The following is a 17668-nucleotide window of genomic DNA, read 5'->3' on the forward strand; positions in this document are numbered from 1 at the left end:
TCTAGTAATAGCAGAGATGAGAATAGCAAATTAGAGCAATAGAAGTGAATGACTGCAACCATTTACTTGCTTATTTTTGCTCTTTGTGTAAATTTTCAGCTCTACACACAATGCACCTGAGTAGAACAAGGAGACCTGGCATTTTAATTCACTGCTCATACAATATGTTTATAAACCTTTATTTGCCAAAAATAAGAAATGCCAGAACTTTGCGTGCTCGCTCCAACATATTCTTTAACCACAAAGGTATGAGTGTATTAAGATATTTAATCTATCAGCGTTAAGTCTTTTAATATGAACACAGAATTTAATAATAATATTAGTTATTATAATAGCAGAGGATGGCATACTGCTTGGGCATTAAACCCCTGATCTTGCTTGTCAAGTAAGCGGTAAATATTCAGAAGAATTGCTTTGCTCATGTGAGCTAGCGTTTTACCCACCATTTTACACTTCACAATTCTTAGCTTGCTTATAAATATCAAAGATCCAATCAGACACTTGGAGATGCAATTACTGAACTTTGCTTTTATAATGTAGTCTGCAAATCTGCATTGTATTTCCAGATAGTGAGGTCCGACCTTTGCTGTAAAAAAAAAAAAAAAAAAGACTGTCGTGGTAAAATATTTGCCCTTCTAACATACAAGAAAGTTTTCGGCTGTCAGTGGAGCAGGTTAATTGCAAGACTTTTTCTGTTTGGTGCTTCTTTCATTCATTCAGTCAGAATGTTGTTTACCTGAGGAGATGCACCATCAGGGATATATTTTTGAGTGAAGTGGAAAAAGGCTTTCTGAGACCCCTTGAAGCATGAATGCTTTGAAGCCTTTCTGAAGGTTCTCAGGAAGGTGCCTCCATTGATACATGAAAAACCCTGATCTAACTTAGTTACGTTTTTTATCACTTGTCTTCTTGTAGTCTCTTCAGTGTAGATGAATTCACAAAGTTACACTCATCATGATTCCCCAAGTGGAACTGCTGCACTAGGAGCAATAGTGCCTTCATTAGCTCTGTGAGATGGCTGCACTGTAAGAAGAAATCAGATCTGGCTTAAGACAACTGCTGGGTTCTAAGAAGCTGCTTATAAAGTTAAGCTCCAGGTAAGATTTCTCTCACAGAGTTCCAGGCTCTGATATTAGAAATTTGCATTTTGTGTAAGTTCATCCACAGAAACAACTGCCACAAAGTTGATTGTTGCAGCAAGCTGATGGGAAATACCATCAAATGCCATTATTTTGGTCTCCTGGCTTGTCTGTGTTCTCTCATTGTCTTTGGCCAGAGAAAACTATGATGATAGAGCTCTGTGAACCAGTGTAATTGTAACATTTCTGCAGCTTTATCTGAGAATGATGTTCTAGCAGGAAAAAAATGCTGTAGCAATTCATAAAGGAAACTTTCTACAAGCATTATATTTTCTATATTTAGAAATATATTTCTATACTTTTTATATGTTTCTATATTTTATTTCTATGTAATGGCTGAAAGATGGCACTTAGAAATGCCACTTGGAAAAGTGAAAGCATCAGTTTTTCCTTTTCACTTTTTGTTCTAGGTGTTTCCATAAACAGTTTGTCATCATCATTTTCCTTCCACGAGCAGAGCTCAAAATGCTGATGCTGCCATCTTTCAGCTCTATGGAAGTAAACAATTCATGTTCTCACAACGCAGTCACTGATTTAGGAAGTGCAGAGATCTGTAAATAGGTGATGGCTGCTACTTAAAAGAAAAATGTGTTCAGGAGATGCCACGAGTTCTTTTGGGACAATTCCAGAAGTTTGACCCATAGAAAAACTGTGCAAGAAAAAATACTTTGTGGCTCTTCAATGGTTTTACCTAACGAGGACTAGACTCAGCTCTACTCAGAGCTCGCTTCATTGTTAGGGAGTGCAGCTTCCCATTAAGATGATCTCTTGCAGTCTGGGCTTGGCTCTGTAGCATAGCACAAATACTTCCTATTTGCTTGAACTGGTTCTGACCTCAGATGAGATGGTATATGGGCCTGACATAACATAGATTTTTCCATTAGCAGAGCATGGTTGCATGCAACTTCTTATAGGTATGCTGGCACAGAGAGGAAGCATGACCAATGCGAAGGGAAAATATCCAAACACAGCTGTGCCACAAATAGCTTTTGCAACTTCATAGCCATCTGTTTTCAGTCCAGGCTAGTATATGCATATGTTTTTCCATGTTTTCTTTTGCATAAGTGTCAGAGCTGCTGGCTGAAAGGTTAGATTTTATTCACGTGAAAGGCAAGAAGAGCTTATCTGCAAATTGTTATGACCAAACCATGAGGTTTCAGCTTGGCTGCTGAAAGGTAGCAACTCAGTTAGCACAGCCAATACACTTCTGTGCACAGGGAAGCGCAGCTGGTATTCTAAGCTAAATCTCCATTCCTGAGTTGTACAAAAAGCCAGTAGGGATCTTTCCTCTCTTTTGCTTCTCATTATTGGAGGTGGGCCAGCAGGAGGGAACGAGAGGATTGGGGCTGAGAGATCTAGGTGCCTGCAAACACGATCAGTGACTTGTAGAAGGTGACACAATGCTGCAAAGCTCTGCGTGGGAGATTTATAATGGCTTCTTTCAAGTACTCACATTTCAGACCTGGTGGCTGAGCATCTCAAGCAGATGTTTGGCTGCTCCCATGATTTGAGACTGGGGTGGTGATAAACAGTCTGACATCAAATGAGCAGCAGCGAATTCAGTGACACAGTAACATATCATATGTGGGATGAGCAATTTGCTGAAGATTCAGAGCTAGAGTTCTGACACTAAGATATCAATCAGATGAGATTTGCATTGAGAGGTGTTTGCTTTCTGCCTACAGATAAAAATCTTCTCTGAATAACTTCAGAGAATTGCACGTCAACCTGGTCTGCAACACAAATGTGAGTCAGGAGCTTTTCTGTTCCGCTTTGTCATGAAAGGGGAGATGTTAAATTGCATTTAACATGGATTGGTGTATAGCATACCTAGATATTCTTTATTTATATACACGAAAGTATATCTAAATATCAGTTTGGGTGCCTACATCAATAACTACAGTGCTCTTTATACAGAAGGATGAGAAAAAAAATAGTTAAAGCTGCAGGTTTTTTAAAAGTTCCATCTTTGAGACATAAGATTTCAAAGACCCAGTTAATCTTCAGGGACTGTAATGTTATTGTCACATACAGTGCATCACGCTTATTGGACACTGAATCTGAGCATACAGAAAAAATCAGTGCTTAGTCTATAGCCCTCTAATAATCTGCTATCAGCATGCAGATTATTTGGTAGGATGAGATCTAACTGCTGCTTGTTGTCATTCAGGGCTATTTCTGCTTGGAACTGTTCACATATTGTTTTTCCACTCTACGTTGTTGTAATTCATACAAATCTCTTAGCATTTTGAGAAATGCTTTCTATTTATTTATTTAGCATGTGTGGAAATTAATCTAACCGAAGTAGTCAGTGGTACTAGGAATTTCCTAAGATAAAGAACAAATCACTTCCAGGAAAATTTTTACATCAGGTCAAGCCAGAGCCTTAAACCTAAGTACCCCCTATCTCGCCCATTGGGTGCTCTTCTATTATGGAATTCCATGGATGGGAACTCCTGTGCTTGTCCATCACAGTGTAGTTCGTGGGATCCTGAATCCACATGCACAAATCTGATCACTGCACCAATGCTTGCCCACATAACATCACCTCATGGCATAATTTTTTCAACAGTAGATTGTTTTCTCTTTCTTCGACTACAGGAGGTGCTTTGTCAGACAACTCAATATGCTAACAGTGTTAGGAGGAGGAGGTGATCTTATTTAGTTGTTTCTACTGTGTGACATATGACATTCTTGATTTGATTAAAAAAAAATACAGGTCCAAAATCTCCCTTTGTTTGTGTCTGAAAACCTTTCTATGTCGTTGCATTGAAGCAGTTGGTGCTTCTAGCAGCAGGTAGCTGTATTTTTGTGAGATGCCTACTCCCTAACTGGCTACTGTCATTGGAAGCATTCCACAGTTTATTTTTCAAATTAGGTTTCTTTGCTTTTCTGTACAAAAGACCACTTACTTATTTGCATTTCTTTCAGTGTCCGTTCCTCTTGATTCCTCAAATCTGAACATGGAATATGAAGTACCAATAAATACACAGTGTTTATGAATACTGACCGTTTTTTATTTCTGATGGAAAACAAGAAAATAATAGTCTGAAAATTCAAAGTGAGTTTGGAGAGGAGGAAAAAAAACACAGAAAAGATAAAATATTACACGCATAGGTCAAAGCAGGCTTAAAAATATAACTCTTGTAAAATTAGCATTACTGAGATCACTTATTTAATGGCCGAGTTAAAAGAAGCTACTACTTAAGTAACTTTCTAGACAGATCTACGGTTCATAACTGAATGAGCTTTAAGTGCTGCAATTACTATTTGAAATTTTACATAGTTTTTGTGTTTTTTTTAAAATGTAATCTGTAGGTAGGCAACAAAGCAATCAGTATAGAACTACAAAATACCCTTCTCTGGAGTAATGGGCTTATTGCTGTGTTCAGCTCAGAAGAAAAGTAGGTTTTCCTTAAGGTTTTTTTTTTTTTTTTTCCACAGGAAAGGAGATAATGAAGGAAAAGAACGTCAGGTGTGGGAGTAAATGGGGAAAAAATATTTCAGTCTCTGAAAAGAAAGCTTTGTGTGTGTACTAGCTGGTACCAACTAACTAACCTTCAAGATGAGATTAATGACCTCATGCATATCACTTTTTCCTCTTTGTGAAAATTCAGATGAGTAGCAGTGTTTTAAAATTTAGTTTGTTAAACTAGAAGAATATTAAAAGGAATATAAATAATTGCAGAACTGGGAGTAGGGCTTTCTTTCACGTGTTATCTTTTACCTGTCTGCTGTCACTAGAACATACTGAAACTGAGAAATAGATACAAAAAATGGAAGTAATTTGTACTGCTATTTATAAAAGCCGCTGGAAAGATTTGTCAGTCGTTTTCCTGCAAAGAAATTGCAAGGGATATCATACAGGTGTGGTGGACACTGGATTTGAACACAAAGGAAACTCCAGGTGTTAGGCTGTTGATATCCCTCTACAAATACAATTTTGATATGCTAAAATTTGGGTAGGATGGGTTTGGAATCTTTTTCTTTTATTCTGGATTATTTGTGCTTAGAGCTGACAAAGTGTTGTTAGTCCGTTCTACATCACTGCAGTTTTAAAAATTTCTCTTAGAATAACTGATTTTATATTTTATTGTTTTATATTTTATGCCTATGCAAAGGATAAAATATTTGAAGCGCAAAGCATTCTTCTTAGATAACCAGCTGTGGAAAACAGAAACTGTTATTTTACTAGATTTGCTCTAAAGAACAATGTCATCCATATTGGACCAAAGATAATACAAAAGTTATTGTGAAAAAGATATAGTAGATTGAATTTGACAAAAAAGCTAGCAGTTGCTATTCGTTGTTGGATACTGGCAGTTAGAAAGCACTAGAAAGAGCAAGGTCTCAGCTGAAGAATATCAGCAAGGCAGCTGTTCAAGAAAAATGTCCTGTGAAGGAAAGGATCTAAATGGAAGGAAGAGAATATTATTTTATTTGATATACAATCCCGGAGTATGCACAGTATAAGGCTTTCTGAAAGCTACAGCAATTTTAAGCTCTGCTGTGAAGAAATGTGGGTGAGAAAAATCTATATACAGACCAGGGATACTAGACTGGAAAGTGTATTTATCTTCTTTTCTTCCACCTAGTTCAACATGGTAGATTATGAAAGTCAAGAGCACACTGTGACTTACTTAATACAAAGATTTCTGCATCTTTTATTGATCTATGAGCACATATTTTTTCTAATTGTCCTGATTATTGTGCATTCTCACGCTGGATTAATGAATATGTAACTCTCTTGGATTTTGGCATTTCTATGCCAACTTCAGAGGACTTTGAACTGACTCCTTGGACATAGCCACTCTTAAATCCTTTTCAGATCTTCATGCGAACATCCTTTATCTTCTTTTTGTTGTTGTTCTTTTAATCTGTTTTAGAGCTTTGACACACTAAGAATCTTTATCTGCTCTTGTGCACAGGAGGTGGTGGATGAAGGGAGATTTTTTGCAGTGTTCAATTCCACCCACTTCTATTATCTCTTTAAGACCCCAAGGAATATTTAATTTAATTCTCTATTTTATGTATCATGATCATTATCTTGACTTCACCCCATTAATTACTACTGTACATCTTTATTGCATTTTATAGCCTGAAAATGAAACAGAAAACATTGTGGATCTGCTCACAAATGTACATGCAATCTAAGGGGAATTATTTTCAGTGGATTTAGAATTAGGTGGATATTTTCCTTTTGAAATAGTCTTTCAACAACAACAACAACAACATCAACAAAAGAAGGAATAAAGAAAGAAAGAAAAAGAAGTAGCTAGGTCTCATGAAAAAGTTCTAATGTTATTTTCTGGATTAGTTCTGAAGTCCTTTGTTTCCAGTAAATCCCTGGAGGCTGGATAACTAACAGAGCTTTGGATTAGCAGTCTGAAACTAATGACATTAAATCAATTGCTACAAGAATATATTTAGGCTGAACATTAATAATATGGCAGGCTGGGTGGCATAATGATGGAACACTGGCCTGGGACTTGGGGAGATCTGGACTATGTTCTTGGCTCAGCCTGTAAGTTGCTGAGTGACCTTAGGAAAGTCACTTTATCTACTTTTGCCTTATTAAAAAGTTCAATGTGGAAAGTGCTTTGAACTCTCCTGATGTCAAGTGTTATATCACTGCCATATGTACTATAACCATACAAGTGAAATCTATTAAATGTCAAGCAGAATGAAAGTGCTGCCTGTGGTAAAAAACAAACGAACAAAAGCAACTTCAAATGCTTTAGAGTCCTGTCAAATCTCTATTTCAGTAACGATCTTCTACAAGAAATTGAAGGAATATGAAGATGCACGACGGTCTTTTGCATCTTACAAACAGCCCTTTTTGCTGCTAAGAGCAGTTTGATAATGATATATTATACAAAAATAAAGCTAGAAGGATGTGTCAAGTGGGGTGCTACAGGAGTTCATCCTGGTTATTGTAGTAGTCAGCATTTTCATTGGAGCACAAAATAAGACGTCAGGAGGGAATATGGAGAATGCTGGTATGTTTTAGGCTGGAATTCTATTGGCGTGTAACTCTGAGAAAGCCAAAATACTTACTGCCACTTCTATTTTCTTCTGGATCAGAGTTGGAAGGCCAACTATCTGTTACTGGTGGCAAAGAGGCAAGATTTGGGGCTGCAGTGGGGGAAAGACTCATCAGAGAGAACCGAGCAAAGTTCACTTTTTGAAATTGGATTGGTCTTTCCTTCATGGGAAGCCTGAAGAATGAGGGGAATCAAATGGAACAATTAAAGGTTACTTTTGAGAACATGCAGAAGATTTCCAGAGCCTGGAGAAGGGCAAACGCAATCCTTATCATTAAAAAGGTAAAACAAACAAATGAATAAGCAAATCAAACAAACCAACCACCCCAAAACAAACAACAGGAGGATCAGAGAAATGAAAGACCAACTATTCTTCTGAGAAAATAATACTGAAGAAACAAATAAATAATTTGTAAGGAGAATAAGAACTCAGAAACTCAACCAACAAAAATAACCAAATTTAGTTTTAAATCAGCTTTTCTGATTTCAAAATCTTCTCTGTTACAAAATTATAGAGTGGCTACCAAAAAAGTAGTCAGTGTTATGTACTTGAACTTTATTTAAGTGTAACATGACGGTTTGAGAAGTAAACTGGGAAAAATTGTCTATAATTCCAGCAGGTCGAGGGAGGTGATCCTCCCCCTCTACTCTGCCCTGGTAAGGCCTCATCTGGAGTACTGTGTCCAGTTCTGGGCTCCCCAGTACAAAAAAGACAAGGATCTCTTGGAGAGAGTCCAGCGGAGGGCCACAAAGATGGTGAAGGGCCTGGAGCATCTCCCCTATGAAGAAAGGCTAAGTGAACTGGGTCTGTTTAGCCTTGAGAAAAGAAGACTGAGAGGGGACCTGATCCAGGTTTATAAATATCTTAGGTGTGGCGGCCATAGCTGTGAGGCCAGTCTCTTTTCAGTGGTACGTGGAGACAGGACGAGGGGAAACGGACATAAGCTGCAGCACAGGAAGTTTCGCACGAATGTGTGTAAGAACTTCTTCACGTTGAGGGTGACGGAGCACTGGAACGGGCTGCCCAGGGAGGTTGTGGAATCTCCTTCTCTGGAGATATTCAAGTCTCGCCTGGACGCCTACCTGTGCGACCTGGTGTAGGGAACCTGCTTTGGCAGGGGGGTTGGTCTCGATGATCTCTAGAGGTCCCTTCCAACCCCTACAATTCTGTGATTCTGTGATTCTGTGATAATTAAAGTGCCCTAAGTTTGGTACAAGGCTTTGTGGAAAACCATATTAACAGATGTTACTAATGATTTACTGCCAAACTCTCAGGTAGGATCCTGTGTGCTCTGGTTGTAGCTGTACTCAATATTCTCATCTGTAGTTTAGATAATGAAAAAAAAGCTGCTTATTAAACACGCAGACAGTACCAACTTAGGCAGCTTCAGGCTTGTAGCAAAAAATAAGAAAAAAAAATCTCCAGAACTTTGATAACTTAGAAAAATGGCTTGAAATATAGAGTGGAACTGCATAAGGGCAAATACAAGGCACTAAACTTGTGCAGCTTCAGATCAGATGGGGATCTGCAGGAGGATCTGGGGTCTTAGCATCAGAAGACTGTCAGCTGTTGTGCAAAATGTAAGCAACCACTGGATGTACAGGAAGAAACAAGTTGGGTGAGTGAAGGAATCCAGGTGGACTCCTGTGTACTTTTTCAGCACTACCCTTCATGGAGGATGAGACAGGAGAATAGCCAAAGGAAGTCAATGAGGATGGCTGTACCGGTGAGGAGTTAAGGAGGTGACATTTCATCTGAAGAGAAAAGACGACAAAGGTGCTATATGATAATTGCCTTCAAATTCATTGGACACTGTAGCAAAGATGGGGAATCATTTTTTCTTCATGTCCAAGTGAATGAGACATCAGATAATGAGCTAAATCTGAAGCAACCGATTTAAGATAGACATGAAATTCCTGACAGTACAGGCAGCCCAGTGTGAGAACAGATTCTGTGCTCTCTCCAGGCAATCTCTGCTACTGGAAACTATTAAGAGCAGATGAAACTAATGTCTGTATTGACTGAGCCCTAAATCAAGCATTCTGCCCACATCTTGCTGCTTTTTTGGGAAGGCCGGGCTAGAAGTTGGAACGGTTACCTGGAATAGGTTGGGTTTTAGGCTTTCATTCCAGTGTTGTTTTTGGTTTATTTTTCTGGTGCATGTTTTATCTTCTGTTGCTGCCTCAGTGTAATTTATATACAGCTAGTCCATGATAGTTTCATTAGAAGGGCAATGTAAATAAAAGTGGTGAGAAAAATATATTAATGTTTGTAAAGTACTTTACGAGCCCCAGCTGAAAGGCAGTATATAAGCACAAACATTATTATGGGAAATCAATGAATAAAGTAATAAACTGAATTGAATAAGAAATGAAACAAAACCCGAAAAAGTCCTATACTCTGCACATAAAACCCATAAACTATGTATTAAACTTAAATAATACCCCATTTTAGGAGGTTTTTTTAAAATTAATTAGGGCTTTCTCATTTTCCAAAGTTCAAACAATTAATCACAAGCCTATATAATCAAAAGTAAGGTTTATTTCTTATTCCCTATTCATATTGCAATCCTAGCATTTGAGATGATTACATACTATATATAAACACATACCTACTATGTAATCATTTAAAGTGCTGGGAGCAGTGTATAGGTAGTTCAAAACGAACATCAAACATCAATAGCATCCCAGAGCACAGCACATTATGAGAGCGGGTTTAATCTGTCCCTGAAATGAATTTGACTTGTTCATTAGTGAGATGAAGAAAACTGATTGCAGTGAACTATTTTCTTTTACATCAAAGAAGGAATAATCTTACCCTGACGATTTTTTTCTTAAAGGAAAAAATATGTTTGGAAGATTGGCAGTGTTTTTAGAGTCACAACCGATCAATCCTGGATTCTACGGCATTATTTTTATTGATTTTACTTAATCATTTAATTTTAAGATGACCCACTCTGCTTTAAATACATACGATTTTCCTGTTTCTTATATGGTAATTGCTTCTTTGGTACTAGTCCAGCACTCTTAGTATAGTTTAAAAAAAAAAAAAGAAGATGCAGAAGCATCAAAAGAAGAATTGTTCGAATTGGAAAACTAATGAATATTTCAGATAAGAGAGTTGAGGGAAGAAGTTAGGGATCATGGCTTAAGAGGAGCAAATTTCTTAATCGCTGAGAGTCTGATAGTCAACAACTGCTTAATGTTAGCAGATAATATGAAAATACGTAGTAACAAATGAAAAACCCCTGAACAGCATGTTTTTTTTTTTCATAACCAGGTTGTTCAAATTCACGCTTTCTCCTAACACTGGAAACTGTTCCGGCAGCAGCAGCACCTTGAGAAGGACATCAGGAGGAAGTCAGAGAGGTAGTTTTATGAAGTGCATTAATTAGATGTAATGATGTATCCTACATTTACAGGTCCTTTCATCTAAGGTTTTTGAAGCAATTCATAAACATTGCTGCACTGCAAAAACAGTCATTGCATAAAACTTTCAGGAGTATTGAAGTATTACTGACTTGCTGTAATAACTAAGCATCAAAATGTCCAAGTCAACATAGAAATACCTTAATTTGAATGCATTTAGTAGCATCTAGATGCTTTCAATTTACCCCAATTTTTTTAATATTATTAAAAACTATACAGAGCCAGATTCTGTTCTCTCATCCAGCTGGGAGCTGTTCTGATAACTTATGTTGACATCTGCTGCCACAAGGAGCTGGCATCTGCCATGAGAGAGCTATTCTATGAGCTGAACAAACCAAAGGACCTCAGCGGCTCCCCCCACCCCTTGCTCTCCAGACCCTCCCCGATCTTTGTAGGCTCCTCTTTGCTACTTCATCAGGACATCAGGTACTCCTGTGTCCCCTCCCACTCTCCCCAGTGGGAATGGTCTGCACCCGCTGCTGCCTGCAGCCGCCAGCCCTGTCTGCCCTGCACACCTCAAGATGGTGACTTCTGCCTTTAGCACTGTGGGCTTCCCTGCTGACTTGCCACATCCTTACCTGATCTGCCTTTGCAGACTATAGCATCAGATAACCCTTTCAACAGACATCCTAGTTTGAGACTGTTTCCTCCAAACTCAAACATGCCTTCCATTGAACCAATTACTGTTCCACACTCTCATCTTTGAGAGGGATTTCAGCACTGCTGATTTTGAGGACCAGAAAGCATAAGCCTAAAAGGCTTGTGTAAAATTAAATAATTATTATAATAAAAAGTAGCCAAAGAAATGTTATAATGTTTTGTAAACTTTTATTCCGCAGGACAGAAGTCACCCCCTCCTAATTTACTTTTCAATGGATGCATTAGCTTATGCTTTCCCAGTGCTTAATTGCATTTTCATCTGTTTTAAATCATTGCCAACTAGCACCAATCCTTGTGGAGTGCTGATGAAGCTGCACAAGCTAAGGTATCCACGCTTGTAGTTAGTTTTCTCTAAACAAAACTGGATTTAAAAAAAAATAAATAAATCTCACAACAATAATAGTAATCACATCTTCAAAAGCGTCTGATTTACCGATTCCACTGCAAAGCTAGAAGCAATCTTTTCATTTGACAAAATCCTGCTGATAAAGGCAGATCGGTCATTTTGACTCAGTGGTGCATATTCTGAAATACTGTGGCACAGAGGACTTTGTGTCTGTATGTGTTTGCAGGCAAGTATGGGTTAACAGCTTGAGACAAAATGCTTGTCTTCAGTTTCTATCTCTCTTTCTATCTCAGTGCTCAAAGATTGAAGTCTCCCAAACATGACGTCCACCAAATTTTTACTGCTAAAAAGTTGAGGTCACCCAATGTGAAATACAGAAACAATAAAATGTTCAAAATACCTCAGGAAAAGAATGAATGAACAATTTGAAAAAAAAGAGAGAAAAGCACTCTACTCAAAAAACAGCATCTTAAATGCAAAACACTGTTGTACAGAACTTTATTATGAAGTGATAAATCAGCACCCTGAGGCTTCATTAACTTCAGTGGAACCAGACTGATTTATTCCAGCTGAGTCAATGGCTGCATTTATATGTCTGCATAAGTCAAAATTAATCATATTTGGAAAAACAGAAGATTCTAGGAATATTTCCCAGAGGAGAAGGCAAAATATATATACTCACTTATAATTCTACTAATAAACTAATATAAGCAGGACTGAAATGTGGAGAGACCAAACATGAAACTTGAGTATGTAGGCTCTTCCATTACAAAACATAGGAAATTGTCTTTGGTGGAGAGAAGATTGGACAAAACATTTCACTTCCTTCTGTGTTTTTGCTTCTTAGGTGATGCTTAGCAGGGAGTTGTGTGCCTTTCTACAGGACTCTGAGTGACACAACTGTCCTCAGGTGGACTTCTGCCCTCCTGTATGGCAAGAAACAGGTACAGTTGAAGCATAGTGACACTTTGAGGCCCTGTTTCTTGAGATAGTAGAGAACTATGGGCTGGATCATTGCTTTTTTGGTTAAAATTTCTTCAAAGTATCATAATTTGTCAGTAAGAGAATTCAACAAACTGTGGGAGCACAGTTGGCTTGTCAGCTGATGATGTAGGCAGGAAGAAGAGTGCACACTGCCTGTGGAAGGTTCCCAAATGTCCGAGTTCCTTCAAGTGAAATACAGTTACTATACTGACTCGTTGGCAGTACTTGGTGTTTGGCTCTGATGTAGAGTACAGCTTCTCAGAACTGATGGTTTTATGGTCTCAAACAGCTCACTGGGATGCAATTTGGCTGGTTGAACAGCTCTTGGCTCAGGAGTTTACTGTGTTACATCATGCTTGTACCCAATTCTTGCTTTTTTGGCATTTAGCTGCAGTTTCTGCCATCTCTCTGGTAAAGAATAAGAGGAAATTGTGAAGATTTAAGTGGTAATGAATCACCATCATTGTCTGAAAGCTTGGAAACTGCTGACCACTGCTTCAAATAGCACAGTCTATTCAGGAGACTGACTGGTTGATAGATACCTCTCAATTTAGGCAGAGGACCAGGCTCAGGCTCTCATTTGTCCTGAGTGGGCATGACCTATTCATTGATAAGGAAGAAATGCGAGAGAAGAGCTTTTGGACCTCTGCATTTTCTGTTTTGTCTGTGGATATTTCGTCCTGGCTCTGATGTGGATTTTGGCTAAACAGTTTATAAGTGAGCATTACATCACTCTATCTAGCTCTGTTTTAATTGTAATGTGAAAAGATTTAGACATCTTTGGGACAATTTACATAGAGAATACAACCAAAATGGATTGAATATGACATTGTTAATATCTTTATTAAATTGCAGAATTTTTGCAGAATTACAGAGTAGTAAGGATTGGAAGGGACCCCTGGAGATCTCCGAGTCCAACTAAGGGGCTATGTACCTGCGCATTACTTTTGACTCACACAGTGTTCAAGCTCAAAAAGCAGGAGATCATTTTTAGTATTTATCAACTCCTAGTCAACCACAGCATCATCACTTTGAGGTAGGACCATTTTACAGTTATACCACAGAAGTTTTTATGAAAAATCAAACTTCCCTGCCAATATATTTTGTCTAGTGCTTGCTTTAATTCTCAACAGTGTAAAATAAAGTGTTCTTATATGATAATGGTTGGATGAGACTTAGAGTGAACCATAGTGCTGAAGCAGTCTTTAAAAAAATTTTTTTTTGTAGTTCCTTGTTCCTTTGTAAGGTTATCGCAGCTGTACCTCTCCTAAATTCCATACTCTGGCAGCACTCTACATCTCCAGCATTCAGATTCCTGCAACCTTCCCGTTGGCCCACATCCTCACGCAGTCTTCATGGTAAGGGGAAGAGAGCTGCAGAGAGCAGAATAACCATGGTTACTCCTACATCAAGTCAGAATTGAAAAGTAATGCCATCCATAGGCTTCAGAGAAGCTCAACCTCGCAGTTCATTTTTCAGGCTCCGTCCCTACAAATGCAGTGGGAGAGATGTCGTTAGGGTGCCCATGAGTAGCGTGCATCTAAAAGGTGATCATGTACCACTTGCTTTTGGGGTCCACTCTAAAGAAATGAATGCTCTTTTTTTTTTCAGTTCAGAGCATTTGCCAGTAGATGGTGTTAGAAATTTCTCCACAGTGGCACCAAAAGGGGCTGACATCTGAAAAAAAGCAATGTTTTATGACAGTAGCAAGAATTACTTCTCCTTGTGAATCTATATTCTGTCATAGAGCTTACAATTGCACTTGCTGAAATGCTGTCATTTTCATTTAAACTAAAGGTCCTCTGCAGCAGGCAGCTCCACAAAGGGTCTCACCTCGTCAAAAGCCATTTCATAAGAGCGTGAGATTAGCAGAGCGGCAGCTGAAACAAAAGCTACCTGTTAAATACACCGAAGGTCAGCTACAGGAGGATGATGCTGGATGCTACAAAAACAAGGCCTCAAGGTACACAGAACAGATGCAAATTATAATTAGGAGTGACTGCAGCCCTAGTTTTCCTAAACCTCAGCTCTAGTGTCTCAGTCTGTCTTCCCATTCTCCCTGTAAGACAGCCAAAGCTGCTGGACTCTCCAACTATTTAGAAGATTTTCAAACATTACCTCTTCATGAAAACCTGAAAATGAAATACCTGCAGGTAGTAAGCTTGGTTTTTCAGGTTGTGTAGCATTCGGGAACTTTCTCTTGTACCTGGGATTACTAGCAGTTCAGCACTAAATCAAACTTCTGATTTAAGTTTTTGACAGGGTGAACATTAATGACTTTACACAACTTTAATGGAAAATAAGCAGCATAATTGACCCAGTTTGACACAGGGAACGAACTGAAGTTTAAAATGACTCAGTTCCCAAAAGTTTTATCATGGAATTTCTCTTTGTTATTGTTACTGTATTTGAGAGAAATATAGCACACACAGAAGACTAGTAGCTATTTTGGTCAGTAATGCTTGAAAAAAAAAAACCTACTTTTACAGTTTTATTAGAAATGGTATACTGAGAGACTGGATTTGTATTCTATGTTTTCTTAGGCAAGGCTGCAGTATACGTGCAGTTTTGCTGGCAGAATTTGAATCATTAATTTATGTGATCCAAAGGTAGTGAGGAATCCAGAAAACCATTTTAAAATGTGTGTAAGTCAGACATTTAAAGATGAAGCATCCAGATTCTTTCTATAGCCTATTGCTGTGTAAACTTCTTTTCGGTTCCTTCTTGAGTGTGCCAATAATTTTTTTTTCTCTTTGGTAAGGCTTCTTTTTCAGAGTAACCCAGTGTATGAAAAAGTGCTTTAAAACATCTGTTCTGAATTTGTTTTTTAATTAATTAACAAGTAAATGCTTTTCTGGTTGTGGTGAATATGGCAACTTGAGTTAACGTCATTTACTGTCTTAAAAAACGTAAAGACTTCAATTATATCATGATCTTTCTCCTCAGATAATTTTAAGATGATGTAGTTTCAACCTCTGTAGTTCCTCCTCATTTCTACATGTTTTTAATATGAGATTCAGGTTTATTAACAGCTCTATCACTTTACAGTGCTACAGGATGCTATTAGATAACAAGGCTAGGAGATCAGAATTCATCACGCAGGTTTCAATTTCCTTACCCTTAGAAACAGAGCTGCAGATACCACGGAGATGTACTCCCCTCATTTTTTCAGTATCTAATACTTTAATACTTGGCACTTAATCTTTATTCAAGACACCAGTAAAGCAGATGAGCAAAATTATTGTAAAGTCTTTTCGTGCAGGAATTATCTTCCCTTCTTCACCTCTTCAGTCTATCATACATCAATTTGTGGTCATAACGTACAAAATAACAGTTTTCTACTTGAAAGAAAATAAAATTCTTGGCTCAGTTCAGAACAAGGCTCCGGGATAGCTCCTTGGATGTAGGCTACAGGCATTCTGTCTCTGACAGGACTTTGCTTTGCTCTCTCCACATGTCCAGAGAGGTGTTACGTGGCAGAAAAGTGTTCGGAATGAGGGACTGGGCCTCTACCACCTTCGGTGACATTGGGCCACTTGGGGCAAAGGACTGATCAGCAAGCATAGCATCCACTTCTCTCACCTGGCAACGAAGCCCATGGAGCACCAGCTCCATTTATGCCGCTGAATGCATTTAAGCTATTCATTAGTTTTTCAATTACTACAGATGAGCACATGAGCTCTTCTTCTTCCTCCTCATTCTTTCATCCTCCTTGTCCCAGAATGGCTTTTAGCTACAATGACTGGAACTCAGACAAGCAGTTTCACATCTTTTCTTGCAGGAGAAGAGAATGAAGATTTATAGTGTGAGCTACCAAATGATGAACGAGGGGGAAGTGATTCCTCCTCCTGCTATTTGGGGAAATATAATCTTGCATTTTAGACTTGGAGAACAGTCTTTTTTTTTTTCCAGATCAAATAAAATATTTTGTGTAGGAATGACCTTCTTGTTTAAGCAAGGAAAATGGAAGAAATATATTTGTTTCAGGCTGAACTGATTTAGATTTTGGTTCAGTTTTTGATCTAACATCACGGTACTGAGGATAAAATATTGAGCAGCGCAGTGAAGAAGGTTATGCTGTAGTTACCATTCATGGCCAATATACTTTAAGCTGGTAAGAAATACTAAGCAAAATGATATAGTGGGAACACATAACTATGCTTGTAAAATAATTTACGCTTCTCCTTTTTTACTGACTACTGCCTTCTCTCACACAAAATCACAGAATCATAGAATATCCCAAGCTGGAAGGGACCCACAAGAATCACCGAGTCCAACTCTGGATCCGCACAGGACCACCCAAAACCTATGTCTCTGAGCAGTGTCCAAATGCTCTCTGAGCTCCAGCAGCTCAGGGCCATGCCCACTGCCCTCTGGTGCAGAGCATTTACCCCAAACCAACCTGATGCACTCCCCTGATGCAGCTCCATGCCATTCCCTCAGGACCTGTTACTGTTACCAGAGAGCAGAGATCAGTGCTACCCCTCCACTCCCTGTGAGGAGCTGTGGGACACCATGAGAAGAGCTCTTCTCTGGGCTGAACAAAGCAAGGGACCTCAGCTGCTCCCACACCCCTTGCCCTCCAGACCCTTCCCCCATCTTTGAAGGCTCCACTGGATGCTCTCTGACAGTTTTATGTCCTACATTGTGGCACCCAACCGGCACCCGGTGCTGGAAATGGGGCCGCAGCAGGCAGAGCAGCGGGACAACCCTCCCTCAGCCGGCAACGCTGGGCCCGGTGCACCCCAGGGTACGGTTGGCCCTTTGGGTTTCAGGGCACGGTGCTCAGATTCAACTTGTAGGCAGCCAGAAACCCCAGATCCCTTTCCTGGGACTGTGCTCCGGCCTCTCGTCCCCCAGTCTGTACACGAAGCCAGGGCTGCCCCATCCCACCTGCAGAACCAGCACTTGCTTTTCTTCATGCAGATGGAGGCCACCCTCGAGTTTGTCAAGATCCAGGCACAAGGCCTCTCTACCCTCAGGGAGTCAACGCTACTCCCAGTTCAGCATCATCCACAAGTTTACTTAACATAACTTCCAGATCTTTATTGGAGTCATCGATGAAA

General features: G+C 39.1%; 1 long non-coding RNA gene across 1 annotated transcript; it reads left to right on the forward strand.

Annotated features, from left to right (window-relative positions):
• The first annotated feature begins 919 nt into the window (after positions 1–919).
• On the forward strand, positions 920–17081 carry LOC109368453. The gene is made up of 6 exons (XR_004160261.1): positions 920–1097; positions 10464–10552; positions 12466–12562; positions 13458–13638; positions 13830–13960; positions 14400–17081. It is a non-coding gene; the product is annotated as an uncharacterized LOC109368453 (long non-coding RNA).
• The last annotated feature ends 587 nt before the right edge of the window (positions 17082–17668 follow it).

The sequence above is a fragment of the Meleagris gallopavo genome, chromosome 7 (genome assembly GCF_000146605.3).
Source record: "Meleagris gallopavo isolate NT-WF06-2002-E0010 breed Aviagen turkey brand Nicholas breeding stock chromosome 7, Turkey_5.1, whole genome shotgun sequence".
NCBI classification, from domain to species: Eukaryota; Metazoa; Chordata; class Aves; order Galliformes; family Phasianidae; genus Meleagris; species Meleagris gallopavo.